Below are 22,845 nucleotides of genomic sequence, written 5' to 3'. Positions count from 1 at the left end.
AATGCATCTCTTCCATCTGGCTATTCTCAACGGTATTCTTTGTAATAACGGTATCCTTTATAATAAATGGGTAAATTTAAGTAATGTGTTTCCCTGAGTTCTGTGAACTGTTTTAGCAAATTAATTGACCAAAGAAGGTCAGAGGCACACCTGATTTACAGCTGGTCAGTCAGAAGTCTAGGTGACAACCTACGACTTGCGACTGGCATCTGAAGTAGGGGGGAAGTCTTATAGGCCCAAGCCCTCAATCTGTGTATGGGAGCTGATGCTCTCTCCAGGAGGATAGGGTCAGAAATGAGTTAGATGACGCCCAGCTGGTGTCCACTGGAGAATTTGCTGCAGGACTGATTGCTTGATACAGCATATCAAGCAATACATCTGGGATCATAGAAGTGTTCTGTGTTTTAAGGGTACAGTAGAATAAACTGTATTTTTATCCTATAGCCTTACATTTGGTGTCAGAAGTGGGATTTGCTAACACAGCCCTGGCACACAGAAACGTGGTTTGGTTCAGACAACTTGGGGAGAGAGAAAAAAAAAAAAAAAGAAACACGTTGTTTGGGAATAGAAAGAACGAAAGGGTAGGGGATAAGAAACTTTTGATTCCTTGGTGGCCACGTGGTCACTCACTATATGGAACAGGAGCTGTGCTGCGCTCAGTTACTAAAGGTAAACGTTACCAATGGAATTTAAAGATGGACCTAACTCTCACAAAGTAAATGTCTAAGAAAATGCAAACTAATTTTAAAGAGAAATATTCAATCCCTTGGTTACTGTTATCCGCAATAGCTAAAATAAAGTGCTAGGTCAGACCTTAATACAAGACCAACCTCAGATTTCAGTGACTGAGCTTCGGCCAGTAGCCTTAAAGCTGTCCCCCCAAGAGAAAAATTATGCAGAGACAACATTAAGTACTTCTAATCTAGGAGCCATGGTTACCAAGAAGGTAGTCAATGTGGGGAAAGGGCAAACACAAGAAACTGTTAAAACCAGTATCGAAAGCAGAAAAAAAAGAAAGAAAGAAAAGGAAAAATAACTATCAGTAGTAGACATGAATTTTTCTCAAGAGTCAAAGTAAGCACTAGAGCTTTACCTTTTTTGCTTACTTTCAGGTTTTTATCAGTGGTCCAAATAGATGAGGTCACATAAGTTAAAGAACCTCTGGATAATTTTGAGAGGTCTCTTAGCTCTTTGAATCCATTCTTACTGTTGGGATAAATCATACCCCTAGTGTAGGAGTCAACATTTTAGGCTTTGCAGGCCATATGATCTCTGCTGCAGCTACTCAACTATGCCTCTGTAGCACGAAAGCACCTATAGACAATACCAAAATGAATGAGCACAGACATGTCCCAATAAAACTTGATAAACTGTAAAATTTGAGTTTCATGTGGTTTTCATGTATCACAAATTATTCTTTTAAAATTTTTTCCAACAATCAAAAAATGTAAAAACCATTCCCATAGAGCGGGCCATGCAAAAACAGGTGATAGGTCAGATTTGGCCTGCAGGCCACAGTTTGCAGACCTCTGCTCTCGTTCACTTTCTCTCGACGGCTCCCCAAAACTCAAATACATAAAATCCACTTCCAAATAGGAGTATACTGAAAGTTAAGCATTAGGGCTTTGCTTTCAACTTTTTCACTTATACTACTAGTGTGTGTGTGTGTGTGTTTTTTTAAATGAATGGGGGTTTCAGATCATATCTAAATGGAGGTGATTTTATTATCTTTCAATAATCAGGGGAGTTAGAGTAAAAAGACTTAAAAAAAAAAACCCCACCCCCACCAGCATGACTTAAGCTCAGCTTTTCCAGTTTAGGGTGTTACTGTTTATTTCAATTACGAGAAAGAAAATGAAGGAGAAATTGGGCAAGACAACGGGAGACAAATAACTTTTCCAACTCTCAGGCAATACTCACCATATAGACTATAACAAAGTTGAAGGGATGGGGAGACAGTTGCCCATATGCTACTAAGTGGGACTCCAAAATTTCTAAAGTATGTCAATCTGCTGTCTCTTAAACAGCTACAAATGCTGGTGCCATCTGATGGTAATAGAAAAGTTGGAATTTGGACATAAATTTAGTGACTTTATCTGAATGATTAAATCTTAGGGAGGAAAGATCTTTTCTAACAAGCAATAGGACCTACTAGCAACCGATTATATACTATTTCACTGTTTATTTGAAAAAAATGTATTCAGGAGTATGGCACCATGTACTGCTTGGGGTATAAATTCTATCTTCAATTTTTTTTGTCTGCATTATTAAGGCTCAGATCTCCAATATTATTTTCTTTAATAAATAATGAGAACTTACCAACACAGAAAATATACAACAGAAACTTTTCTTTGGCCAAGACCCAGTATAATCTTATATCTGAATTAAAAAGTCATTTTTGAGGAAACATTATGACTGTTTCCTAGCAAAAGAAAAGAAATGAAAGTATCTTATTTTGCTCATTCTAAACTTTAACAACATTAGCTAATTTTTCAATAGGCAGATTATTACTAATGATGTGAGGAAAAATAGGTGAGGCACTCAAATAACAACTTGATTTAGCACAGTGATAGTTTTCCTATTTACTAGTGCATAATCTAAAATGTCAACAACTGAGCACAGTGGCTCATGCCTGTAATCCTAACACATTATGAGGCTACGGTGGGAGGATCGCCTGAGGCCAGGAATTCAAGACCATCCTTGGCAACATAGGGAGACCTAGCTCTACAAAAAATTAAAAAATTAGCCGGGCATTATGGTGCACACCTGTGGTCTCAGCTACCTGGGAGGCTGAGATGAGAGGATCACTTGAGCCCAGGAGGTTGAGGGTGCAGTGAGCCATGGTCAGAGTAAGACCCTGTCTCAAAAAAAAAAACCAACAACAAAAAAAACAAAAGCCAAAAAATTGACAAATAGCTTGTGTAAAGAAGCAAGAAAATGCATTAATATAGGACATTTACATCATTAAAAGTATTTGTTTTGGCTAGGCATGATGGTCCATGCCTGTAATCTCAGCACTTTGGGAGGCCAATATAGAAAGACCACTTGAGCCCAGGAGTTCAAGACCAGCCCTTGCAACATAGCGAGACCCTGAGATATGGTATGGATCTGTGTCCCCACCTAAATCTCATGTCAAAATGTAAACCCCAGTGTTAGGGGTGGGGCCTAGTGGAAGGTGACTGGATCATGGGGGCGGAGTTCTCATGAATGGATTATTGCCATCCCCTCAGTGCTACTCTTGTGATAGTTTTTCTAAGATCTAGTTGTTTAAAAGTATGTAACACCTTCCCCTCTCTCTTCCTCCTAGGAGCTCCAGCCACGTAAGAGGTGCCTACTTTCACTTCACCTTCTGTCATGATTCTGTTTCCCGAGGCCTCCCCAGAAGTAGAAGCCACTATGCTTTCTGTACAGCCTGTAGAACCATGAGACAATTCAACTTCTTTTCTTTCTAAATTACCCAGTCTCGGATATTTTTTAATACACCCTGTTTCTACAAAAAAAATTTTTTTTAAAAAAATTCGCCAGGCATGGTGACATGCACCTGTAGTCCCAGCTACTCAGGAGGCTGAGGTGGGAAGACTGCTTGAGCCTGGGAGGTCAAGACTGCAGTGAGCCATGGTCCGCTCCACTGCACTCCAGCTTGGGTGACAAAGCAAGACTCTGTCTCTAAAAATTTTTTTAAATTAAAAATATTATTTCTTCCTGGATATCTGGTTCAATTTCTTACCATATGCCTACCATTAAAAATAGGGTGGGGAAAGCACTTGGAGATACAATAAATGATATTAAAGCACTCTACTGCCACATTGTACTAATCACACTTTTATAATCTTGTAATTATAAATTAACACCATAGTAGAAATTAACCTCTGGGGTCAAAGGGATTAGTGACTGTCTTACCTATGTAAATGTTCAACATTTAATGAATGAAAAAAATCATATTTTATGAAATGTGAATTCTGATCATAAAATCAATTAGTATCTGGATAGTGACTAAGTACTTACATGTCTTCATATATTAATATACAATGCTTACTTTAACATAAGGACAATGAACAAGGCTTTCGCTTAGACTTTTTGTACTGCTGAAGACATTTACCAACACAAAATGACTAATGATTCCAACTTCACATGGGCACTACTTCTCCAAGTCTGTCATCTACAGCCTGGAGACTGTACCTTCCTTTTGCATCAATTACAAAGACAACAAAATTACATAAAAACCTAGTTGAGTCACAAGTAAGTCAATACACAGAGTGACTTAAGCTTCTTAGGACATATTCTCCGTAATCATCCTCCTTGGACTGTTTTGGTTTTTTTGAGACAAGGTCTCACTCTATCACCGAAGCTAGAGTACAGTGGTGCAATCATAGCTCTCTGCATCCTCTCATCTCAGTCTCCGGGATATCTGGGACTAAAGGTGCATGCCACCACCCCTGGCTAAGTTTTGTATTTTTTGTAGAGACAGGGGTCTCCCTATGTTGCCTAGGCTGGTCTCAAACTCCTGGGCTCAAGCAATCCTCCCGCCTCAGCCCCTCAAAGTGCTAGGATTAAAGGTGTGAGCCACTGCACCCAGATGGACTGATTTTAATGAACATAATCATTGAACATCAGTGGTATCTACGGCAAACAAACAAGTGCTGAATTCCTAAAGAATACTTTCTTCTGCTCAGCAAATTAAATCACTTTATTGCAAATCTGCCAACAAAATTTTTTTGTTTAGCAACGCCTTTTCTCATCCACATGACAAAAGTAAATCTAAATCCAGGTTTAGGTATTTATAGGAGACCATTAGCCTTCAAAGATTTAACAAAGTTTCTACTATTCAAACCAACTCTTGGTAATTTCTTATTTTTCTGAGGGCATAAATTGAATCATACAGTTTTTCAGTGACGATGAACAAGTCACTTAGCTAGTGGGTCAACCAAGAGCTACATCAACAGTCTGTTTTCCAGTTTGTCCAAATACTTTCATGGGGGAGTTACCTCTGCTTGCTTTACTAGCAAGGCAAAAAAACTCTATAACAAAGAATAGTATTACTGACTCAATTATAATAAGGAAAAGTCAAGTTTTATGTTTTGAATGAAATTTGGCATAAAAACTAGTGTTGTCAACATACAGACTTACAGAAGCCAAAAATCTCCTTCAAGGACCCTATTAGCTCAAAGCTCAAATCTTTTAAATGTTTTATTCCAATCTCATCATTTGGACAAATCTATACATGTGCAAACATAAGATTTTTGTTCCATTAAAATTCTCTGAAAGGGGAATCACCATATACTTGGGTCCTTACAAAAGTCTCTCTTCTTATAAGACATCCTCTCAACTGACTTATTTGGAGAATCAAAATACTGCTGAAGAAAAGTTGCCTTATTTTGAAAAATATACTACTTAGAGAAGATCTACACACTAAACAGCCTCAATCTATGCTGGGTTTTGATGCTTTAGCTATTGTCTGAGAGAAGCAGGTCAAATAATTTAGATGGAAATGAAGATGACAAGCTTTAGAAAACTGTTTACATAACACAAAAAGTATTTTTTTTTTTTTTTTTTTTGTTGAGGCAGGGTCTCACTATTGCCCTGGCTGGAGTGCAGTGGCATTGATTATGGCTCACTACAGCCTTGACCTCCTGGGCTAGTGATCCTTCCACTCAGTATCCTAAGGAGCTGGGACTACAAATGCATACCACTATGCCCAACTAATTTTTGTATTTTTTGTAGAGACAGGGTTTTGCCATGTTGCCCACGCTGGTCTTGAACTCCTGAACTCAAGTGATCTTCACCTTGCCTTGGCCTCCCAAAATGCTAGCATTACAGGAATGAGCAAATGTGCCTGGCCTAAAAAGTGGTTCTAAAGTTAAAGATATAATTTTTTTTTTTTTTAAAGAGACAGGGTCTTGCTCTGTTGCCCAAGATGGAGCACAGTGACATAATCAGGGTTCACTGCAGCCTTGACCTCCCAGGCTCAAGGGAACCTCCCAACTCTGCCTTCTGAGTAACTGGGACCGCGGGTGCCACCAGGCCTGGCTAGTGTGTGTGTGTGTGTGTGTGTGTGTGTGTGTGTGTGTGTGTGTGTGTGTGTGTGTGTGTGTGTGTGTGACGGGGTCTCACCATGTTGCCCAGGGTGCCACCAGGCCTGGCTAGTGTGTGTGTGTGTGTGTGTGTGTGTGTGTGTGTGTGTGTGTGTGTGTGTGTGTGTGTGTGTGTGTGTGTGTGTTACAGACGGGGTCTCACCATGTTGCCCAGGCTGATTTGGAACTCGTGAGTTCAAGTAATCCTTCCACCTCGGCCTCCCAAGCTGGGATTACAGGCATAAGTCACCACACCTGGCCTAGTATTCCTAAATTATTTTCTGTGATTTAAAATGTGACATCATCCTAATAGTGGAGTAAGACATTATATGACTCATAATGTTAATACGAAACAGTACCACCACATATGAAGAATTGCCTTCAAAAAACACTAAGCTTCTATCTGTCTAATATTATAATAAAACTACTGATCTAAATACATATTTATGACATAAAATTTTGAAGGGGGGGAAGCAGATTACAGAGACTGTGGTATAGGCCTAAATGTCAAAAAAAAAAAAAAAAAAACTGTAGAAGCCTTATTTGAATCCTGCTTCTCACAAACCAACTATAAAGACTTCTTTGAGAAAAATCAGGGAATCTCAAATATAGAATGAGTATTAGACAACAGTAAGGAATTCTATTAGTTATGATACTAGCAAGACGATTGGGTTTGTTTTTTTGTAAGTCCTCATCAGTAAGAGCATTTATGCTTGAAATGGCATATTGTTTGGGATTTACTTTGAAATACTCCTTCAAAAAGTAAAATATGGGTACAAATAAGATTTCACACAATGTTGAATAAGGATGGTAGCTATCAAGGGTTCACAATACTTACTATTCTCTCTACATGTTTGAAAGCTTCCATAATAAAGTTTAATAAATGAAAAGGCTAGGTGGTTAGAAAAAAATAAAGTTTAATAAAATACATATAGCAGTCTGACAGAAAGCCACCTAAAGCAGGTGGTATTTAAGCTGGGCCTTGAAGGTCAGTTACACAATTTGGACAAAAATATTTTTAAAATATTTATAAACTGCAGTTTTTAATTCATTTAGGGTCCAAGCCTTCATATGAACTTAATTTGGCTTATTACTTCCTCAACCATACTTTTGACTAGTGTATGAAAAATTTTCCTAAAAACTGATTTCCAAATGGGTACAAATTTTGGAGACTAATTTTTAATCAGATAACCTTCCCCCAAAGAGAATAACAACAGAAATTTTATTAAGCACCCCATTTTATGCCACAGATTGTACCAGGCACATTATATATAATTCTCACTGTAATCCAGCAAAGCCAATACTGCATCATTACTTTGCAAATAGGGAAATTGGCCACAATTTCCCTACCCTAATATACAAAGCTACTAAAATGGTAGAGAACATAATACTATCAAAATTCCAAAAAGCCCATGCTCTTTCCCATACCAACCAAGCATAAGCCATCACTCAAGCTAATGCCAATTACACTACTCTCTAAAAGACGTGGTGGCTCACGCCTGGAATCCCAGCACTTTAGGAGGCCAAGGCAGGTGGATCACCTGAGCTCAGGAATTCGAGACCAGCCTGGACAACATGGTAAAACCCTGTCTCTACTACAAATACAAAAATTACCCGGGTATGGCAGCTTGTGCCTGTAATCTCAGCTACTCAGGAGGCTGAGGCAAGAGAATCGCTTGAACCCAGGAGGCGGAGGCTGCAGTGAGCCGAGACTGTGCCACTGCACTCCAGCCTGGGGCGACACAGCAAGACTCTGTCTCAAAAAACAAAACAAAAAAAACACCTGGACAATTATTTACCATTATCCCTTCATGCGCAAATCCCACAAATTCCTCAAAGTTTGGCTCAAATGCAGCTTTCCCTAAAGCTGACCCCAAACAATCTTTCTCTTAATTCCCACAGAATTTAATTGGTATGTTGCAGTATTACTAATACATCTTGCCCACTAAATTTTAAAACTTCTCTAAATCAGAACTAGGAAAGAAAACAATCCCACACAATCTCATCAACTGGTTCTGGTTATACCAGTGTTCCATGAAATGTTACTAGTTATGAGGGAAGTCAAAGGAATACTAAGGATATAGTAATAGGGAAGGGAAATGATATAATACAAATATTCCAGGTTATTACATGAAAAGGCAAAGTGAAAATCAATCTATGCTCCTATCATCCTAGTTTTGTAAAAACAGGATGCAAGCATAAGTCACACTTAACCATTAATAGTGGTCACACCTAGAAAAAGGATATACATGATTTTTACATTACATTTTATAGTTCTTAACTCCTAGAATGTTTTCCACACACTAGTTATATCTTTAGAAATATTTAAAACATATACATGATACACACTTATATAGTTCTTATAGTCATGTTAACTTGGAAATCAACGGCTTTATATATAGTAGGACCCAAATATTTAATAAATTGGTTAATAATATGCCACATCTAAGCACTAAAAAATAAGTTATTTCTATAGCTTATTTCAAAAAAAAATATTTACTACAATGTATGAGCTAGACTAGATTTTCCCTAAATTAAATATACTTATATGCGGAATATGTATCATGACTTACAAATAAATTACAGTTATGTAATTCTGCATGCAAGGTGCTACATATCTGTAATCTCAGCTACTTGGGAGATTGAGGTGGCAAGAATCACTTGAGACCAGGAGTGGGAAAATGACCAGGGTTAACCCATCTCAAGAGGAAAAAAAAAAAAAAGTACAATAAAACATCTAAACTAAGCATCACTTACAAGAAAAATACTTTCATTTTAGTCTTGTTTTTAAGCTTCCAACCATTTTAGAAGCAATATAAAAGAATGCACATGTACACTCAATGCCTACTATAGTAAATATCTTTAGCCTTACTTTTAATACACGAGGTTTTTAAAAAGCAAAGCCCAGTTTGTAGATGTAAATATTCTCTCACCATCTGATTTAAAAGAAAAAAGAAAAGCAGGCCAGGCATGGTGGCTCATGCCTGTAAGCCCAGTACTTTGGGAGGCCGAGGCGGGTGGACCACCAGAGGTCAGGAGTTCAAGACCAGCCTAGCAGACATGGTGAAACCCTGTCTCTACTAAAAATATAAAACTTAGTCATGTGTGGGGGCATACGCCTGTAATCCCAGCCTCTCAGGAGGCTGAAGCAGGAGAATCACTTGAACCTGAAAGGCGGAGGTTACAGTGAGCCGAGGTCATGTGAGCCGAGATCGTGCCACTGTACTCCAGCCTGGGCGATGAGTGAAACTCCATCTCAAAAAATAATAAATAAAAGAAAAACACAGGATAAGTATTTATAAATGTCATTTCATCTAGATTAGTTCTATCCTACTCTTGATAAAGTCCTCAATGTAAAAAAAAAAAAGGGCCAACTAAATCATACATTTAATTTAAAGCCAATATATTTGACAGTATGCTGTGATAAACATGATTTATATATTTCTAGCTTTCAAAGTATTTCAGTATCGTCCTTTGTAATGTATTCTTTAACAGGTTAGGGAAGGAACAAGTGAACTGGTTTAAAAAAAAATCTGTCATTACTCCTGTCATCCACGACTATTGTTGATATGAATTCAGAAAATACCAATGAAGGTGAAAATATGCCAGTTCTATAGAATGCTACGTTTCACTCCAACAGCAATTAATCACAAAAGAAAGCTAACTCTCTGGTACCAAAGTTTAACTACCTGGGTAAAATACACAACAGTAAGATGTGGGATGGATCAGAGTTCTACCTTTCTCAGTACATATATGGTGAGGACCCAATAACTGATTCCCAGAAGACTAAATGCACTAACAGATGTAGTTTGGAAACTCTTCATGTACCCCTCAGGGATGGGAGCACCCCAATTTTGAGATCACTGGTTCTCAAACACTTATAACACACATCAGAGTCCAGGTAGGAGGATTTTATAAACTACAGTTGCTCAGCTCCCACCTACCCAAGGCTGGCTTGAATTAGTCTGGGCAGCAAGACAGGCGGATTTTTATTAGCATTTTTTAGGCTCTCCAGGTGATGCTTCCCCTGTGCAGATAGGGTTGAAACACTCATACATCACCATATGGCTAAGGAATATATCCACAAACACCCTAGAAGTTTCCCAACTAAAAAATTTTGTTAGTATCAATCATCATGGTGTAACAGAAATCACAATCAAAAGACCTAGAATACAGTTCCAGGTTGGCCACTAACTAGCTAAATGAACTCGATCTCATTTGTCCATTTGCAAATGGAAACAACAATGCCTCCCTCATAGGGTTGTTGCAAAGATTAAGTGAGGTAATAAATGAAATTGAAATGGAGTGCTTTCTAGAGTATTAACGACATATCAAACTGAACTTTTTGTTTATTTGTTTAAAAATCAATATAAAATTCTTTGGACAGGGCACAGTGGCTCACGCCTATAATCCCAACACTTTGGTTGGCCATGGCAGGAGGATTGCTTGAGTCCAGGAGTTCAAGACCAGCGTAGGCAACACAGCAGGGGCCACAACTCTTACCTGCGCTCCACACCGCACCCCCGACCTGCCCCGCAAAAAAAGAAAATATTTTGACCCAGAAGTTTCTCTTTTGGAAATTTACCTTAAACAAACAGCACCAACACAAATGAATTAACTATATAAAGATATTTACTGCAGCATCACATATATGGTGGTACAAAATTTAAAAAATAAGCCAAACTCAACAACAGAAAAAACAATGAGCCAGTACAAAAATTACAAGTAATTAAAGTTATATGTAAAATGTCCATGATATTAAGTAAAAATACCAAGTTGCCTAACGTGTATCATATGATCCAATTTTTGTTCAAAAAAGGAGGGGGGCAATGTATGACTACATACGTTTGTGGAAAGTATGAAAAAATAAACATCTCACTCAACTTTGGTAAAGGAGAAGGTACTGTTGGCTTTATCTTTGTATTTCTCCATGTTGTAAGACTTACTTAGGTTAGCAAAATAAATTTCTTAAAGTCCTATATAAATATAGCTTAACTACATTACAGTTTGGAAACTACCAAAGTACAAAAGTTATTGTGTTACTTTTTGTTCCTATTAAGTACTACGCTGAAAGTCCAACAAATGAAGACTTGTCTCACACGGCTTAGTAATTTTCAATTGTTACATGCTATCAATTAGAATTAATACCTCACCAAGGAAAAACAACTTAAGAAATGTTAACTAGAGGCCTAGCACGGTTGCTCACGCCTGTAATCCCAGCACTTTGGGAGGCCGAGACAGGTGGATCACTTGTGGTCATGAGTTTGAGACCAGCGTGGCCAACATGGTGAAAGGCCGTCTCTACTAAAATACAAAAATTAGCCAGGTGTGGTGGCAGGTGCCTGCGACCCCAGCTACTAGGGAGGCTGAGGCAGGAGAATCGCTTAAACCAGGAGGTGGTGGTTGCAGTGAGCGGAGATTGTGCCACTACACTCCAGCCTGGGCAACAGAGTGAGAAAAAAAAAAAGAAAGAAAAAGAAATTTAACTAAATTGTAACAGAGAACTAAAGGAAGAAATCTGAATGCATGGTCTGAGACAACTGGAGAAAAATAACAATTTTAAGAAGCAGACTTTAATGCAGTTTCTTTGGAATTTTCCTAAGTGTGCTCCTTCTTCACCAACTCAGTGTTCTCAGAAATAAGTGGTCCCTTGTCCAATACATTTCCGGTATGCTGCTCAGTAGCACCCACTTGCTCCTTTGCAAGCTCTGAGTACATGTTCAATCTTTCCTTCCTTCTGTTACTGGCTCCAAGAAATTCTACAATTAAAACTGTTTAACCTTAACCCGGTATTACCATAACTTTTCTGTAAATGTTAACGCAAATACATTTTATGTAGTGTTTCTAGTCATTTCCAAGACAACTTAAAGAAAAATGAATGTGAGGTATGAAATATATTCAATTTTCTCATAAGACTGGGTAGAATAGAGATTTAATTTTTGTCTAGGAAAACCCTAACTTACGGTTAAAAGCTTTAAAATATATTTAGTTTATTATGACTTATGAATAGTCTAAAAAATATATATGAATTGTATAAATCTTTGAAGTAAAAGGAATCATTTAGGTGATCAGTATGAATTGCGGTTTTTAAAGGTCCTCAAGTAATCAAGAACAAGCTTTGAATTGGTTAACTTTAAAGTGAGATGAAATGACCAAGCCAATTTCCTAAAGATACTTAAGTTTTAAAAAGGCAAGTTATTACATCAAAAACACCACCAAACATCTAGGCAGAAACGTATGGAGAGAAACCAAATCTGTGTTAGTTTAAAAGATTAAGTATTAAATCATATATATACTTATAGACAGGGTCTTACTCTGTCACCCAGGCTAGAGTGCAGTGGTGCTTTCATAGCCTCCAAACCTGGGCTCAAGCAATCCTCCTGTCTCAACCTCTAGGGTTACAGTACTGCCACACTATGCCCAGCTAAATTATATATTTTTAAGAGAGTTTATGTTTAAAAAAAATATATTGAGTATAATTTAAATATACTTACTTTATTCACTTAAGGAAATGTTTGGAGGACGGCAGACTATCTTAAAGGAAATACACAATAAAACAAACAAAAAAATTAGCTGGGTGTACTGGTACATGCCTGTGGTTCCAGCTACTCAAGAGGCTGAGGTGGGAGGATCACTAGAGCCAGGGAAGTCAAGGCTGCAGTGAGTCATGTTCACACTACTGCACTCCAGCCTGGGTGACAGAGACCCTGCCTCAAATTAAAAAAAAAAAAAGTTTCTAAATAAAAATAACTAATTTATTAAATAAAATAGCAAATAAACTAGTAAGCTTAATGCTAACCAGTTGTGCTAGTAATTGTACAAACAGTGGGTATGTACAATTCTCATTAGCCAGAGAAAGAAATCATACCAACCCCTTAGATGCAATCTTATTCCTAACACTAAGCTTTAAAAGAAATTTCTGTTGGGCATGGTGGCTTGGACCTATAATCTCAGCACTTTAGGAGGCCAAGACAGGAGGATTGCTTTAGTCCAGGAATTCGAGACCACCTGGGGCAACAAATTCGAGACTAGCCAAGGCAACACAGCGAGACCTTGTCTCCACAAATAATAAAAAAAATAACTAGTTGGGTATGATGTGCGCCTGTAATGCCAGCTCCTCAGGAGGCTGAAGTCAGAGAACTGCTTGAGACTGGGCAGCTGAGGCTGCAGTGAGCAGTGACTGCACCACTGCACTCCAGCCTGGGTAACAGAGTGAGACACCCGCCCTCACTCCAGTACCAAAGAAAAAAAAAAGCAATTTCTTAGATGGAGCATTATTGAGGCAACATAGTTGTAACAGAAAATATCTTCAACATTACCGTTAACAGATACAAGGTTTCATAGTATTATTTTACTTTATTTTATTTTTTGAGACAGGGCCTCACTCTGTTGCCCATGCTGCAGTGCAGTGGCTCGATCTTGGCTCACTGCAATCTCTGCCTCCTGGGATCAAGAGATCCTCGCGCCTCAGCCTCCCAAGTAGCTGGGACTACAGACGCGAGCCACCATGCCCAGCTAATTTTTGCATTTCTTGTAGAGATGGGGTTTCACCACGTTGCCCAGGCTGGTCTGAAATGCCTGAGCTCAAGCAATCCACCTGCCACGGCCTCCCAAATTGTTAGGCGCCCAGCCTTATAGTCTTTCTTACAGTCAGCTCCTCAAGGAAAAGTCAAATACCTAACTCCTAATATAATCCAGGAAAACTAACTACATAGTAATTCTCTAAGGCTTTCAAGGACACCATGATTGTCTAAATCTTCCTAAATTACAATCCTGGACTGTCCATGTTAGATAAAGGACTTCAATCTGGTGGGCTTCTACCTATCTCTCCTCTCTCTCTTTTGTCATCCTCCTCCCTATAACTGCACCTTAAACTCTGTCATTCTTCCTTATCAGGATTACTACAGCTATTAATCCCTCTGGTTGAATGCCACCTCACCCATCTTGGGACTAAATTAACTTCTATAATATTTTAAGATTCCACGGCTGGGCACAGTGGCTCATGCCTGTAATCCCAGCACTTTGGGAGGCTGAGGCCGGCGGATCACGAGGTTAGGAGATGGAGACCATCCTGGCTAACATGGTGAAACCCCGTCTCTACTAAAAATACAAAAAAAATAGCAGGGCTTGGTGGCGGGCACCTGTAGTCCCTGCTACTCAGGAGGCTGAGGCAGGAGAAGGGCGTGAACCCGAGAGGCGGAGCTTGCAGTGAGTTGTGATCGTGCCACTGCACTCCCGCCTGAGCAACAGAGCGAGACTCTGTCTCAAAAAAGAAAAAAAAAAAGATTTCGCTTTACCTCTTGTGGAAAGCTTTTCCTGTCCCTGCAGTCTCTACCTACATGTGTCCACAGCACTTTTTTTTTTTTTTTTTTTTTGCGGCGGGGCGGGGGAGACAGGGCCTCCCTCTGTCACCCAGTCCGGAGCGCAGTGGCACGATCACAACTCACTGCAGCCTCAATCTCCTGGATTCAAGTGACCTTTCCACCTCAGCCTCCCAAATAGCTTGGACTGTAAGTGCGTGCCACCATGCCAGACTAATTTTTTAATTTTTTGTACAGACAAGGTCTCCCTATGCTGGCCAGGCTGGTCTTGAATTCCTGGACTCAAGTGATCGTCCTGCCTCAGTCTCCCAAAGTGTTGAGATTACAGGCATGGGCCACGTGCCCACACCACAGCACTTTTATAATACCACCTCAATGGCAGGCTAGCATGCTGCACTGTAATCACAAGTTTAATCTTCTCTCCACTTTCCTATAAAGGCCTTAAAAACAAGGACCACATGTCACCGTTATCACCAACATCTAAGGACAGTGTGGCACATGACACATCTGCAACGCTCAAAAAAAAATGTGTAGGGCCAGGCACAGTGGCTCACACCTGTAATCCCAGCATTTTGGGAGGATGAGGCAGGTGGATCACTTGAGGTCAGGAGTTCAAGACCAGCCTGGCCAACAGTGAAACCCCATCTCTTCCAAAAATACAAAAATTAGCCGGGCGTGGTGGTGGACACCTGTAATCCCAGCTTCTTGGGAGGCTAAGGCAGGAGAATCGCTTGAACCTGGGAGGCGGAGGTTGCAGTGAGCCGAGATCACCCCATTGTACTCCAGCCTGGGCAATAAGAGCGAAACTCTGTCTCCAAAAAACTTGTGCAGGTATTTTAGCTTGATGAAAAGACACAATTTTAATATTCAGACTACAAATGGACTGAATGTCCATACTCCATGAATATCTTCTCAACGATGATTCTGAAAGAACTGGCAAACAATTTACCTTTAGCAAGAGCGTAGAGCACTCCTATTCTTGCTAGTGTAGGATGCACGTAATTTAGATATTAAGACGAGGTCACCTAAGACTCTCCTTTGGAAAAAAAGTAATAAATTACACTTCCATTGAAAGGTGGTCCAAGAAAACACCTATAGGCAAAATCTGGAGCCATTATCCTCTCAACTTCAAAACATAATTCTGTTCATGTTGAATTGGTTTTAAAGATTCAAGTTTTATCATAGATAACTGAATGTCTTTGCATGTAATCATGCTAAAACTACCGATAAGCTACTATGGAGATGTTCTTAATAAACTAACTTAAAAATGACATGGTCAAGAAAACGGAAGATACAAGTAGTTCCGATCTGTATACATTTTTGGTATTTATAAAATCATACAATACAATCCACATTTTTTTCTTCCTACAGTTTGCTTCATTTGACTGCCTAATAAAGACCTATACTTAGGGGCACTCTCTCTCTAACATTCATTTGCCTTCTTTCATGTCTGAATGAATAAGACCAACTGCATCTTTCTCTCACTGATCTTCAGTTTTTCAGAAACTGCCTGAAGTCAGGGATCACCACTTTGAGATCCAGAACTTCTTACTCTTGTCATAAGATGGCTACTACAATAAAATAGATCAAAGAGCTGTCCTCAAACCAGGTTTCCTCCATTAGTGTATTTTTCCCCAGAACTAAAAAAATGTAAATAATCCTTCCCTACCGCCCCCGCCATGACCACATTGTATGTGTGTTGGCAGCCAGCTACAGGTTCCATTTCCCTAGGCAGTATTGACTAGGTGGTTTTGAGTACAATTTCATAGCCAACTGTACCAAGTCCCTTCCAGGAAACATTTTAGGGGGCTTCTGTGGTCCCAACATATTTAGCTCCAAATAGGTGATGACTACCTTTTTTTTCCTGTCCCATTTGCAGTCAATCAAACCATCTAACACTTCAATCACCTCCCTTCTCCTTTTACACTTCATGCTACTTCTTTTTTTGCACTTGCCAGCTACAGTGATATGCATACAAGGTGTGTACATTTGGATATTTCCCAGTACTCTATTCTAAAATCTTTTATTCCTCCGCAAGAGAACAGTGAGAGAGTAAGATGTGAAAATCAACAATATGCAATACGCAACCTGAAAATGGTTGGGATCCAGTAGCTAAACTTGCAGAATGGAGCTTACTAATGAAACCATGCTTTTGCCAACATGCTTAAATAAACAATCTGTTTAAAAATTCTCTAAAGCACTTAAGACTATAAAAAGGAACCAGCCAAAGGTCAAATAAAATTTTTAATACTTGTTTAATTAGGCATGTCTTGATTTTTCATTTAAAAAGATAACTCTCGAGTTATTTGAAGAAAAAGTCACTAAGGAAAAAAAAACACTAACATGTCTCTAAACATAATGCTACATGAAACTCAAAGAAAAAGCATTTATCATGCACCTACCTAATAATTCTATACAGCGTTTCACTCACTGGAAAAGCTTGAAAGTAGAAAACTTCCACTTTTTCAACTACAAAAGCAATTAAGTTTTAAATAAAAACTGTCTCCTGTCTATATATATTGCCAAATATAAAAATCATTATTAAAATATTAGCTCCTAAATGATAGGGTTTGAGGAAACCTTTTTCCACAACAGAATTCCGAACTGACTGAAAGACACAGTAGTTGGACTTGCGTTAATCCAAAGATTTCCTTTACTACTGATAAAGCCACAGTGGAGGCACAATTTAGACCTAGGCCAAGTGGGCTTCCTAACAACACACTCCATAATTATTCTAACCCAGTCACAAGTAGTACTGGACAACTACTGTCCTCTGGAAATGGGGAGTCTAACTTTGGTAGTCTCATGAAAAAGCAGGGCAAATTAAGTGCTTTCTGCAGCGAGAAGACTCCCAGAGAGAAAGAGAAGAAGGGGCTCAGCCATATTTCATCAGCGTTCCCTCTTACAAACTCATCAAAGCAAAGTGAGGAGGCAGGACAAAAGGAACAAGTCAGACTATTTTAATGCATTTCCTAAAAACAGCAAGAGTCTGGCACCGGGGCTCATGCTTGTAATACCAACATTTTGGGAGGCCAAGGCGGGAGAACCGCTTGAGCCCCGGAGTTTGAGACCAGCCCGGGCAACACAGCAAGACCTCGCCTATATTAAAAATAATAATAATAATAAAGAAAAAACGCAAAAAATCTACTTAATATGCCACAAACCAATTTACCTGGCAATAAGTGTAATTTTTATCTTAATCACACCTGTTCTTAAAACGTCTCAAGCTGTGATTGCAGCCATGTAGACAAAGCCATGTGAGACTCAAATATTCGGATATTTTAAATATCTGTAAATTTTAAGAATATGAAAAAATACAAGTATTTCCATATCCCGGAAACCCAACAAGGTATTTAAGTTAGGACGTATGTAGAACTTGAGTTTAGGAGACAGGAATCAACCTCCACTTAAAACTATGCAGATCATGTTAGGGTCTATGAAAAGGAGACAGCTTGGTCACTGAGAAAATTGGCTGTGGATTTCACACCTGGCCCAAATCTCTGGTCATAATTACTTTTGTTAACTAAGATAAGTACCTATTCAGGAAGGCAAATTATCTTTCAACACCAGAAAGGTTTATAAACAAGCCGGGTGCGGTGGCTCACGCCTGTAATCCCGGCACTCTGGGAGGCCGAGGCAGGAGGATCGCTTGAGATCGGAGTTCAGCCTAGGCAACACAGTGAGACCCTGTCTCTACAAAAAATGCAAAAATTAGCCGGGCGTGGTGGCGTGCGCCTGTAGCCCCAGCTACAGTTACTCGGAAGGCTCAGGTGGAAGAACAGTTACAGCCCGGGACGCGGAGGCTGCAGTGAGCCGAGATCTCACCACCTGCACTCCAGTCTGGGCGACAGAACCAGACCCTGTCTCAAAAAAGAAAAAAAGATTCATAAACAAGTATGGAATGCTTAAGAGAAACAAAATCCAAGTATTATTTGGTAATTTATATACAGTATTTGTAATGCCTGAGAATTTATTCTAAAGTGACAGCTTTGTAAGAGCAAATTAAATGTCAGTAACTAATTTAGGCTCTTTTAAGACGTTGAAATCTTGCTAAATGCTGAAACACCTAAGAGAACTTTGGACTCAAATTAAGGAAAGCATGTGTTACACACAGCTTAAATTGTTGGAAAATGCTTAAGTTACTGGCAATTATAACTCAAAATAGCTAGACCTGTAAACAGAATTAAAAAACTGGACTTAAATCCTCAAGAACCAGGTTTCTGAAATAAAATTTTATTTTTAAGATTATCGTAAACCTTTTCTGCATACAAAAACTGCCCTCATGGACACCAAGAAAATTCTACACAACGCAATTTCACCAAAAATCGGAATTTTAAAGAAATTCTTGCAGCACGGAAAATGCCATCATTTATTCATGATGATTGAGCAAATGAAGTAAATCATTGTTTAAAAGGAGGCTAAGAATAGAAACAAGTTGAAAATATTCATTTTTTTTTTTTTTTATTTACAGGATTCCTTAAGTCATCTTCCAATACTCCAGGTCACATGGTGAAGAGTCACCTATTAAACACGAAATCTAACCACTAAACAAGCTTTTAAAATCCTTCGGTAACTCCCTTTATAAAATTTGTTTTCTTGACATGCAGTACTTTTACAGGTATTACATTTCTCCTCAGCGTTTACAAGCATTTTTCTCATGTTTTCCTTCACCAAAACATCTGCCCCATTTTCTCAACAAGTAAAAATCTCAAAGTACTAAGTCCTAACATGATGTCTTATTGCACCTAACATGTTGGCAATACATTCCTCTCTTCAAAAGTTTACGTATGTTAGAATAAAAAGTTAAGTAGGTTTTCTCTAGCTGTGTTCTCAGAAACAACACTAACTTTTACACGTGTTTGGGCATAAAACTTTAAACATTTTCCCCAAAATCTGACCCAATTCAGACACAAAACTACTGCTCAAATAGTAGAAGCCGCTAATCTTGTCTTTGGTTTTAATTTACATATTTTTCTGAATATCGAAATCCGTTCCTATAACCTAAACAAGGCGTATCCAAGTCACTGCTTCATACCCACATCTGTCCACGGCAAGCTTTTCCCGGACACACTCGGACCTTTGAAAATACCCACACTTGTTTTCATAAACCCACTCCTTCCTCTTCACCCACTTGCAATCCTCATGCTTCTCTGGGGCCACCCGGCCTCTCCCCCACTTTCCGAACCCTAGGGCCGACAGCTCGGTCTCTAACCTCCAGCGCGCCCAATCGGAGGAAGAACCGGGTCGGCGCCCCAGGCCCCCAAGGCGGCGGCCCCGCGGAGAGAAGGAAGCGGGAAAGCGGCCGGCGCGGCGCCCCCTCCCCCGCGCGCGCACACCCCCTTCCGGCACCCCTCCCCCTGCATTGTGCCAGCGGGCCCCAGGCCGCACCGGCCCGGGCACTCAGCAGGCCCTATCCGCCCTCCCGCTGGCGATCGGCTCCCGCCGAGGCCGCCGCACAAAGCCTGGGGAGCCATCCCTGGCGGCGCCAAAGCACCGGAGAAAGAACGAACGCGGACTGACTTACAGGGCTGCTGCGGCCGCGCTGCCTCAGCCGGGGACACCGACCGTTGGGCACACGGCGGCGTCGCTCTTGGCGGTCCTCCCCCTCCTCCGCCTTTGGTGGCGGCAATGTCTTCTTTCTCCACCTACCACCCTCCCCCCCCACCCCACCTCCTCCTTCTCCTCCCCCTCCTCCTCCGAACCACCGAAGTACCGAGGGTGAGACACAGAGACTCACAACAACATGGCTGCCACCGCCGCCTCCCCTCCCCTCCCCCCCGCCCACCGGGCGCGCGCAATGCACCCCGGGAGAAAGGGGAGGGGGAGCGCTCACCGAGGCGCGGCTCCTTTCAATGCCTTGCGTCCCTGCTCCCGCGCTCCCGCCGCGCGGGCCGGGGGCGCCCTGCGCGTGCGCACGTTCTCCGCGCTCTCACGTGTTCGGCCGCCTCTCCGGCGTGCCCTCCCCCGCCCTCACCTTGCGGGCTCGCGCTTCCCTCCTGGGCTCCGCAGCGGCGCGGGGAGCGCGCGCCAGGCTCGGGCAGCGCAGGCGTGCCGTTGCCAAACGCTGTGTTCGACTGTCTTCCCGTGTGGGGCCTCGACTTCTGAATCTTCTTACCCTCGGCTTCCTACCCGGTTGCTCATTGTTTTCCCCCAACTGGGTGTGCGGGTGTCTGCGCCCGCGCCGCCCACCTTGGGGTACTCCTGGCATTTCGTTCCGGAGTGCTGGCGCCCACAAGAGCCGGACGTTAATTCAGGCCTTTAGCTTTCACCTTGTACCTCCCCACAACCAGACGAGGGAGATGCATCTGGGGGTGGAAGATTGTACCCTGCGAGAGGGCTGTCACTTCTCGTGGTTGCACCCCAGGCAGGTGGAGCCAGCTCTCAGCAAATTGTCGGCCCCCGGTGCTTGGTCCCGGTGCACACAAAGGAAACTCAGGTCGTTCTCCAGCTGGACCAGTGATTCTCACTCGTTGGCTGTTTCTTTTTCTCGCATACTAAGCGCTCTCTCCTTCCCGGTTTACAGGCTAGTTGGAAACTCCAAATCTGCCTTGCTGTCCTGGCCCCCCATGCAAAGCAGTGGTGATTCCAGGATTCTAACCTAACCGGCTCCAGGTCACACAGCTGTAACAGGCACCGTGTCCGATTTGTTCTTGATGGTTTGCACGGCTCCTGGCTCTCCTGACATACTGCACTTCGTAAACATTCAGGGCCTCCCGTATAGTTTGCTTAATGTTTGTCTTCCCTAGGCGACTGTGAGCTCCACGAGGGCAAGGACCTTGTGTTTTGTTTCACACTGTGCCCCCAAGTGCCTGTTGAATACATGGGCTCTTCGGTTTTTAACTATTACTGAAAAATGTCTGCCATTGAAATCCATCCCAGGCCCCTACCTTAGGCTCATATTTCAGGCTTCTAGATATTTTCACTTGAATATTCTTGTCACCAAGCATGTTAAAAACTGAAGTCACACCCATCTCCTACCCCCCACTCTTGTACTGTCTCTGTAATTGGCAGTGTCGCCACCTATTCATTCCCCAAATTACACTTCTGAGAACCATCGTTGTCTCTTCCTCTTACCCCCACTCCAAATATAAATAACTTACCAAGCCTCGCAGATTTTTACTTCCCAAGTAATTCTGGAGACAGTCTTCCTTTGCCTCCTCACTAATACTAGCCTTGCTTCCCAGGTCTAGATTTCTGTAGCTGGCTCTTAATCAGCTTTCTTGTCTCCAGTCTCACTCCCTCCAATCAGTTCTGCTCACTGCTATCTAAAATGCAAATCCAATTCCTGGCGCTCAGGCCTCTGCTTCAACCATCTCATTGCTCCCCATCACCCACGACAGCATTTCCCTAGTGTGCTGTGTTCAGTGTTAATAGATGTTCCTTTAAGAAATGTCTCACGATCAAGTAAGAATGGGAGATACTGGGGTGTACACATTTTGCCTTCCTTCTCCTTTCCCCTCCATTGAGCTGATAATAGCAGAAGGGTCTTTATATACAGTTGCTTAGTGTGGGTGAAACTAGATAAATCCACCACAGGCCCTCCCTTAGAATATGGAATTGGGACTAAGAGACCCCAACCTCCAACGTCTCTTGGACCTGGGATCCCTTGGGCAGACTAGTTCTATCCTGTAAGACAGGGAACCTGTAGAGAAGAGTGGAGTTGAGAGAGAAAAGGAGAGTGCTGACAATGTCTCTCTTTCACATGTTTCTGTGTCTGGCTGGCTGCCTCTACCCTTGGAGTCTGAGCCGCATTCCTGGATCCTTATGGTAAATTCTGCTTCTTTGCTTAAGCTAGATGAAGTGAGTTTCTGTTACAACCAAGAGTCCTACTAAAAGCCACGTGTAAGCTATAGTTATTTGTTTGGTACTTACAACATGCAAGCACCAAAGCACTTTCCATACATTGTCTCATTTAATGTTCCAGATATCCCCATGAACAAGGCCAGCTTCAGCACAGGCACGTGACCTGTGCAGTTGAACAAGGCCTGGGGGGTGCCTAGAAAGATTCTACGATTGGTTTAATGCTCTGATGTCACCATCTAGAAAGTCTTAGTGGTTTTTGACAAAAGGGCCCCTCATTTTCATTTTGAACTGAGCTCCACAAATTACCTATGAGGTATTATCTCTATTTGACAAAGGTTTATTTTCTGCCAGACTTATTAATGCCTTTAAAATCAAAATATGCATTGTAAATATCCAAGTGAGGGACATAATATGCAATGTGTCCCAACCAAATTTGACCCTAGAAGGTGTTTCTTCATGGAGAATCTCTTACAGGTTTGGTGCTCTGCAAGACACAGATTAAAGCCCCACCCTTCAGTGATCTGCCTATGTTCCTATCTCCTCTCGAGCTCATGATTCCCTATGCACAGTGAGCAGTTTCTTGCTTCTGTGCCTTCACATATGCTTTACAATCTGCCATGCTCAGTAAGCACTTATGATTATAATTGGCT

The 22,845-nt window shown here is 41.1% G+C and overlaps 1 protein-coding gene across 19 annotated transcripts in view; it reads right to left on the bottom strand.

The window, feature by feature from the left end:
- Nucleotides 1-20,305, bottom strand: part of PUM2 (pumilio RNA binding family member 2) — a 103,647-nt gene extending 83,342 nt beyond the window's left edge. For 4 of the 19 annotated variants that reach the window (XM_063648916.1, XM_063648919.1, XM_063648926.1 and 1 more), the window contains exon 1: nt 19,917-20,168. The gene's annotated coding sequence lies outside the window, so the exon portion shown is untranslated. Of the gene's footprint in view, nt 1-1,093; nt 1,315-19,604; nt 19,688-19,916; nt 20,179-20,225 lie in introns of those variants that run through there. The other 15 variants (XM_063648922.1, XM_063648929.1, XM_063648924.1 and 12 more) reach the window with 13 other exon arrangements.
- Between the last annotated feature and the right edge of the window lie 2,540 nt (nt 20,306-22,845).

The sequence above is a fragment of the Pongo pygmaeus genome, chromosome 12 (assembly GCF_028885625.2).
Source record: "Pongo pygmaeus isolate AG05252 chromosome 12, NHGRI_mPonPyg2-v2.0_pri, whole genome shotgun sequence".
Taxonomy (NCBI): Eukaryota; Metazoa; Chordata; class Mammalia; order Primates; family Hominidae; genus Pongo; species Pongo pygmaeus.
Note: the sequence above shows the minus strand (reverse complement) of the source record. Positions and strands in the feature narration are given on the sequence as shown.